Source organism: Temnothorax curvispinosus, unplaced genomic scaffold (genome assembly GCF_003070985.1).
Source record: "Temnothorax curvispinosus isolate PA1 unplaced genomic scaffold, ASM307098v1 QBEX01011938.1, whole genome shotgun sequence".
NCBI lineage: Eukaryota > Metazoa > Arthropoda > Insecta > Hymenoptera > Formicidae > Temnothorax > Temnothorax curvispinosus.
Window position 1 is genome coordinate 1 of NW_020221718.1, and position 9,374 is coordinate 9,374.

Here is a 9,374-nt window from a genome sequence, read left to right on the forward strand (position 1 = left end):
GTTTTTCCCAAATTTTAGCCAAATTAATTAACAAATCTTATTAAACTTATACTCGTTTTAATCAGTAATATCAGCCGCAACCCGGTACATAGCCGGATTTTCCATTTTAACTCTTAAAAAATTTATAATAAATAAAATACGGACTCGCAGCTAAGCAACCCGACAGAGGTCGGTAGTGTTACTCCTGTCGATCCTTAATGTCTCCTCCGAAAGATAGCCCAGTTTCTCCGCACGAGCCCCACTCGTGCGGGGGGTGCAGTTTGGAATATAAAAATTCCTGTGATCAGGTGGACTCGAACCCGGTTCCTCGGGATTAAGAGTCTGGCACTTTACCACAAGACCACACTGCCACACATAAGCAGGAAAGAATACAAACATTTATAACATATTGTTATAAATGTAAATATGAATGGCGGACATAAGCCCCACATATGCCCGCCATTGCACCGCGGTGTCGACGTCATCATTCCTCGACACCAATACTTCAACGAATGTACCGCGTTTTAAGCAGTAAGCATTTAGCCACACCAAATTAGCTATGCTGTTGTATAAAATACGTTATATTTTAGGAGTAACGTAAGAATACCTTAGATTTAAGGAATGCGGGTCATCAGTCCACAATTCCCGAGTATCTTGGAGTTAGAGTGATTGCCTCCTTTTATCACTTATCACTGGCGTATGCCTTTGTTAAACTAGGTATACACTTAGCGAACGAACAGCGAACGCAAACGTTCGTTGTCATTATTCAACAGATATAATCAAAAATATCAAATTGTTACATGCAGAAAACACCGAATCTGGTCGAATTCTGATGCAACCGAAAAAAAGAACAAACAACCTAGGAACACAAACGCGAATGTCCGAACGTTCGCGTTCGCTGTTCGTTCGTTAAGTGTATATCCAGTTTTACAGAAGACAGGAGCCAACCGGGAAAATGCTTGTTATGTGTATTATTTTAATTATTTTAAGGCTGTACCAGCTGTTTATCGATCTTTCACGCAAGATTGAATAATCTCACGAAACATTTGACAGAAAATTACTTATAACATCAAGAAATTGTTTCAGTATTCTGTGACCATATACAATACACATAATGTTTTATAGTATAGATATTTAGACAAAAATAAGATATTAACGTTCCATGTAAATTTCAGTGAGTCATCACATGGAATTTTATGATCAAGCAAAACATTTTAACCCTAGTTAGCCACACTTATTTTCAAGTTTTTAATTTGCCACACTCCGGTCCGTAAGACCGCCCGACTTTATCGCATTGTCATTTTCATTATAATTAATATTTTTAAGCTTTTAATGTAAGAATTAGAAATACAGAGTCTAAATAAAATGTTTATGATAATATTTGATCCAGAAAATAATTTAAGTTTAAACTAAACCTGTTAAAAAAAAATGTGAAAACTAAAAAACCGAAAAAACGTTTAGCTGTCCACAGGACCGGAATGTGGCGAGTTAGGGTTAAATGTAATTCATTTCACCCTTGTTTTACGTTCTTTTGATGAATGCCTCGCAATTCGTGTACGCATTACATGTGTCAATATAATGACATGTAATGAATTCTGTGCCTAAATGCGCAATGTAGCCAACGGAATTCGCTAATTTCCTTCATTTTTACACCTTATTATGTGTAAAAATAAATAATAATTTTTTCACAATATCTTGTTATTAACGCAATTATGCTTCTTACCGTACGTTGATCTTCCGTTTTCTCCGCAATTGAGAATAAATTTTGCTTTGTTCTCTTTATAAGACCTTACATTTTCTTCTCTATTTTCCCTAACAACAAGAGGTCAGTGTTCTCCAACTGTCTTCAGTTACACATTCGTCGTGCAATCTTCATCATCTGTGCAGGTAATAAGGAACATGTAGAAACAGATGACAATGGATAGATTTAAATCTGAAACAAAAAGAAATGTAGATATATGTTAACGAGAATACAAAACCTGTTATTAACTTAACTACAATATTTTAAGTTTCAATTAATATATACAATATTCGATTAATAAATATAAAAACTTTTGTACTTGACATGCTATGAATTATGTAAAAACTGTGTCCAGATTTGAGCCATGTGGCGTCCACCTATGATATGCACATCAGTGTGTAGGTTTTAATAAGTGTGTTCCCGAAAAAATAATTTTAGCTCCCCAGCTTGTATGTGCCAGGAGTTATGTACAGCACCCAACAGTGCAAGCTCCATTTTTACAAGTGCAATAATATGTTTAAACTGAGTCCATTCCTTCGCCATTTATTTAAATTAATATCTATTAATTACTTGTATAATATTCATATTAAGCATATTAATTTCTATTAGTAAATCTCTATTCTATTGTTACTGTCCTGTGAACTCTATGATTTCTTTTTTCGCGGAAACATAACAAAATTATCTTTCAGATAAAAAACAAAAATAAACCGTGGACCAACGATTATCCAACGTACTATGACACTGGTTTTTCGGATGTTTATTTCATATAAATGTGAAAAATCGTAAGAGGTCATGAGAAACTTTCCAGATAGGTAAATTCAAACAGACAAATTAAACAGGACAAAGTTCATTTACTTGTCAGATTTGCGACACAATAAGTTTGGCACCGCTGTACGCCGAAGAAAATCCTTGATAATAAATCGGTCCAGATGGGCAACAGAAATATTATCTGGATAATATTGTCCCATTAATAAAACGGAGTCCATGACGCGTGGTGTAAGGTCAAAATTTCTGTAATATCTGCTAATAAACACAGAGAAACGGAAAATTTCTATTTGTTCCGAATCGTGTAAACACCTCTGTTATCTTGGAAACGTAGGATTCCGACTTGAGCTAAAAATCCACGTTTATTAACAGCTAATAAAAATAAACGCGATAAGTCACTGGAAGGAACAATAGCTCGCTCTTTCAAAAACAGGATGGTAAAGACTCAACGTCAAACTCGCTATAGGCAACCGTAAAATCGAAATCTGCGTCAAAAACGATGACGATTTTACGTTTAACTTGCCTTAATTAATAGATAAGCGGAAAACCAAAATCATACGATAGGCGGTGCTATTTCCACGTCGAGCTCACCAATGAATAATCACAAAACTATAATCTACATCATATGTGTAGGAAAAATCCGACCAATCCAAAACTTTAGAACCGAGAACCTAACACATCCAACGATGGAATCCACCCCTATAAGTTCCTTATATAAGTTTTCTTATATGAACAACGCATGAAACTGTCGCATGAACATCGCGAAACTGTCATCATTATTACCATTATTATACTTTAGTTTGTATACTTTTAGAAAAGTACAATAAAATAAAATGCAAAAAGTATGCCATCTTGCCCTAGTATCCTTTATGTCTACAAAATATGATTTCACGTATTTCAATAGTATATTGTGCACCAAGGGGAGAAAGCAGGATTTTTCAGACGAGTGTGAAATTTGCCGCCCGAGTCGAAGGCGAGAGCGACAAATCACACGAGTCTGCTGAAAATGCTTTCAACCCGAGGTGCACACGATATTTTTCACAACACTTTTACGGAAAGTTCGACTTCCATGCCTAGAGAGGGGCGAGAGTGGCCAATTTCACGCCAGGGCTTACTTTTCTCCCTAGGGAAGAAAATTGATACCTTTCGCCCGCTATGCCGGGTGAAAAGTATCAATTTTCTTCCCTAGGGAGGAAAGTTGTTACTTTATTCCGCCCGCTATGCTGTCGTGGCGTGAAATTGGCCACTTTCGCCCCTCTCTACAGGCATGGAAAGTCGAACTATCCGTGAAGATGTTGTGAAAAAGATATTTGAAGTGCATAGAAGTAAAATAAAATTCAAAACAATATTACCTCTTTGAATCGTCCTTTTTATCAATCTTCAGAATATTCCATTCGTCTAGAGGTCCCTTGGAATAATTGAAAGAGACCTGGAAAACACAAAAAAGAATACTTTAATTCAATAGAAACCATGAAAAACTATCTTCAGCAGAAAATTGTCAGCAAAACTGTGTAACGTCACTGGTACAATTTTAAAAGCGATATTATTTGTTTTTGACGCACTGTTTCTGCGTGTATTTTGCGAAATCTAAGAATAGAGAGAGAGAGAGAGAGAGAGAGAAGCTTTCTATTCAATACCAATAGAAAGAGATAGTTACATGAAACTTTTCACTTTTCACGTTTCCGCTCTAGGAAAAAGTTACGTGATATATCGCTACCCAGATCATTCGCACATATTGTACTTTGATCTTGATATGACAATACATCGGCTAATAATTTACGAATAATTTATCATTTCTTGTAAAGAACCGCAAGTTAAAAAAAATCTTTAATTTAACATATTAAGATATACAATATATTTCAAAAAGAGATTTTCATTCTGATGTAATAGTGTGATTTAATTCTAATGAAAATTTTTATCAGATTTCAAAAATTAATATATTAAGCTTTCTAGTTTCTTATTTTATCTTTTATCACCTCTTACGTGTACGCATCACGCATGTATATACAATGCTATACAAAAGAGACTGTAATAATAAACATGGACCAATTTACTTAATACCTATCTCGACGACAGATTACGAATTTCTGCGATTACTTCTACTAAAGTAGAAGTGTCTGCGAACTGATAATAAATGAAAATCATACGATTAAATAATGACTATTGTTTCGTAAAATAAGACAAACAGTGCACGCGTGATCTGGTTCATCGTGGGCTTCAAATAATCCTATTATTATTCCACTATTTATCATCATACTATTTAACGGTACTATTATACGTCCAGAATACGTCACGGACATTAATATTGATTACATTTATCTTGCATTATACAACCCGAGAAAAAATGATTAGATATAATCACATATGATTATATAAAATCGACATTAGATATAATTAGATATAAAAAATGGCCCGATATAATTGTATATAATTATATATAACCACATATAATTATGTAACCATATATGGTTATATATAATTGTATGTGGTTATATCTAATTATATCTAATGTTGATTTTATATAAAATCATATGTGATTATATCTAACATAATAAATATTTTATATATATTAAAAAAGAATTCTGTTAACTTTTTTCGATTAAGGAATAAAGCATTGATAAATTAAGTGTATATTTTTTTCAAAAGCCAGAATCAAAAGTGAAGTGATTTACATATAACTTGGCGCTGCTTGACGTGAGATACTGCCGTGTCTCTTGATACCATTCTTATACCATTGTTTGTCAAATTTTAAATACGAGAAATAAATCCTATTGGATACCATCTATCGGATAATCCAAATTTAAGTTTATATATGGTTATATATAATCATATATAATCTACATGGATAAATGCTTAATTCTTATATATATATATATATAAGAATATATATAAATTATATGATCTTATATATTTATATGATCTTATATAATTATATGATGATTATATGATCTTATATAATTATATGACCTTTATATATAAATTATATGATCTTATATATAATCATGTCAAAATGTATGTGAAACTTTATATATATATATATATATATATATTCAATAGGATTCGTTTCTCGTATTTAAAATTTGACGGACAGTGGTATAAAAACGGTATCAAGAGACACGGCATTATCTCATGTCAAGCAGTGCCAAGTTGTAATATATGCATGGAATAAATCATTTCACTTTTGATTCTATAGCTTTTGAAAAAATATACATCTTAATTTATCAATGCTTTATTATCGTTAACAGTTCTTTTCCAATATATATTGACTATATATGGTCATGTATAGTCATATATGATTATATATAATTATATATGATCATATAGAGACAAAATTCATATATTATTGCATTATATATAATCATATATGTATATTTATATATAATTATATATAATTTTTTTCCCGGGTACGCACACATGACCTGCAGTAATATTTTATAATACTGAATTATATAATATTATGTAACGAATTTTTGAATTTAATATCTATAATATATATAAAAACGATTCAAATAAATTTTTAAATTTAGGATTAAATATCTACAGTATATATGATGACTTGCGAATCTATATCTATACAGATATAGTGTTATATCTGGTTGTACATAGGACAAGATTAGGCATATTAATATATCTGGCTATAATATGACTTTATATATATATTTGTATATAATGCTATATCTAGTTATATGTAGGGTGCACTACTCATATATCATTATATCTGGCTTCACATACATTTATATACGATTAGATAAGCGCTATTTCTGGTTGTGTATAGCGCCAAATTAGTCACATTAATATATCTGGCTATATATGACTGCATATATAGTTGTATATAATGCTATATCTTGTTATATGTAGGATGCACCACTCATATATCATTATATCTAGCTTCACATAAAATTATATACATTTATATACAAGTAGATATGGTGCTATATCTGGTTGTATGTAGGACCACTGATTGCACATGTGGCCGTGTATAATTACATATGACCCCATATAAAAACATATATAATTATATATAATTATATATATACCAGATATAATTATATATGATTATATCTAATCATTTTTTCCCGGGAATAGTAACAAATTATTTCTGTGTATAGATTATTTAAATCACGATATGGATATTTGGACATTAAACTAAAAATTTTTTAATCTAATGAGTGAAACGCAGAAGTTTTAATTTTACTGTGCTAATAATAAGGTAAAAAATTTTCTTAACATTGAGCAACAATTATTAGCTGCGTAACGCATTTCAGCACCACCTAACTAGAGATTCATCGCAAAATCAAATTCCACTATGTAAGAAATGCTTAGTTAAAACATAGACTCTGTCACAACAAAAAATAATAAAATTTTCCTGCTCGAAATGAATTTTATAAAGAGCAAATAACGTATTGAAATTACTTGTTTGTGAAAGGTATCTTTGTTCGGGAACTTCATCACTCCAAGTGCGAGTGGACTCATGCTGCTCTACCACAGTGAGTTGCTTTTTCAGGAGGTATTCGATGATGTATCCCATTGTCACATCTTCTGGTGACCTTCTTTCTGTCGCCGACAGTGATGAACTTATCGCCACTGAAACAAAAGCAAACACGTCTAGGAGCTATATTACAAATAAAACACGTGATCACAGCTGTTGAGCGCAAAACAATTACTTATAGGTGTCAAGTCATTCTCGAAAGCGCGATAATCGGACGTTGAAGCCTAACCGAAAGTAGAATATAAACATGATTAAGCACACACACATTGACGCGCGGGAACGGGCGTTTGATTTTATTTGTTTGCATAAATGGTCATCTTAGAGTAATTTTTAATATTTAATATCATTATAGTATTTAATATTTAAATAGAATGCCTATTAGCATCAAAATTTAATCGATTATCAATTTAAATTAAGAAAAAAAATTTACTGTTTCAACAGAAACTGTGTTATCGGCACGTAAAAAAATTGTTATTTTACAAAATGGTGCGATATTGTGACCGCATCTAGATACTCCCGCGATGTTCCGGTTGTTGCACCGTCATGCAGGTCAGCATGACGGGTTGCCCATTCGTGCAGGCGCGCATAGTCATTCACAGCTACATTGGCTTCATTCGGCATATTATGGCTCGTCTACAATAGCCGTAAAAGTATGCAGTAAGACGTGAGTAGTAAGCTATTGACCAACCACAGTCGATTATTCTTGAATTGTAAAAATCCCATTAGTCAACAGCTTACTGCTTACGTCTTACTGCATACTGTTGCGGCTATTGTAGACGAGCCATTATAATCACACATATATAATACGCCAAAGGCTACGGTCAACGTAACGCTACAAATGCTCTGGAGCGTTCTTTTCCTCCTTCTTTCTTCATTGAAAGAAAAGAGAAGAGGAATGCTTCGAAGCATTTGTAGTGTCACGTTGACCGTAGCCAAAGCCTATGCAACTAAGAACGACCATGCGCGCCTACACGAATGGGCAACTGACTTATATGTCGCAGCAATACCTACACGGTTTGACCTGGGACAAAATACAAAAGATTTTCATTAGCTACATGCCAAAAACTAGAAAAATACGTATGTAGGATTTTTGCAATACCTTAAAAACTTTTTTTGCAATTAACATATTTTTACACAAAAAATTTTAAAGAAAATGACTTTTTTCAAATGTTTACCATTTTTGCAAAACTTAATATTTTTTTTAATTTCTACGTACTTCTCTATAGTTTTTGGCGTGCAGTTAATAAAAATCTTTTGTATTTTGTTCCAGGTCAAACCGTGTGACAGATTTCATCGCAAGAGCGTCTATTTAAAGCAGAGGCTCGGCACCGATGTGGCCAAGACACCGCCATTTTATAAAATGAAAAAAATTTAATAATTTTTTTTACATTTTAAGATTCATAATAATAAAGCTCTTATAATAGGTTTTCGATTGAATAAATTATTTCCCTGAAATACCAAAGTTAGGTATCATTTTTAGATCTCAGGGGTGGTGTTCCCTTTTAAATCTATTCACTTTTCTAATTTTTACTTTGTTTCAAGATACATAATTGACCCCCAGTAAAAATGTAAAAATATAAAATCCAAGATCCAATATCGAAGAAACTTTTATTACTGTTTAACGAAAAAGTCTAATATAAATAAAAATTAAAAATATACATATTTTTTATGGATCCCATCATAGCAGCGTTTGGCATGCAATTTGATTCAAATTTCAAGGACCACAAAATAGGCTTAAAAACGTATGTTTTTGGGGTCACTCTTTGTACACCTTAATAAAAGTAATATTTCTCATTTCGGATATGAAACTCCGTTATTATTACGACACCACCACCATTCAATTTTCCAGTTGTTTGCTCTCAACGGTTGAAGACATATCACGATTATATTCAAATAAAAAATATTTCTTTTTTCAAGATTTATTCAACGATACGATGTATGGAACACATACTATGCAACAAAAAGTTAAGACAGCAGAGCGGTGGTCATGGAATCCAGTAAGGAGTAATAACTCACCTGCCGAAGCAACTATATAGTCCTGAAAATGGCGCTGAAGCGTAGAGCCTATATTCTGCTGCCAGCGGCGACTGGAAGTACTGGAACAGCCGTGCGTATTGCCGTTGTACGTCTACGTGCCGCCATGAAGCCCTGACAAGTAGGAGAGTCGCGGCGGTGTGCGCAGAAGGGTCTGGGCGCGAGTCTACCTAGAGCCCCGCTATCGATCTTTCCCGGGAGTAATGGGAATTTCAGTTGCCATGGCGTTTCCCCATATGCCTGAGAACAATCACCGAGGGTGGAGGGGGGGATTAGTGAGTATAGGGATGCACCCCGATGAAGAGAGAAACAGCGGAATGGAACAGTAATGAAAAAGAGATATGGTGGGAGGCTAGCCAATCAGAG

The 9,374-nt window shown here is 33.3% G+C and overlaps 1 pseudogene; it reads right to left on the reverse strand.

The window, feature by feature from the left end:
* Nucleotides 1-1,354: 1,354 nt before the first annotated feature.
* On the reverse strand, nt 1,355-9,349 carry LOC112461986 (annotated as a pseudogene).
* Nucleotides 9,350-9,374: the final 25 nt, after the last annotated feature.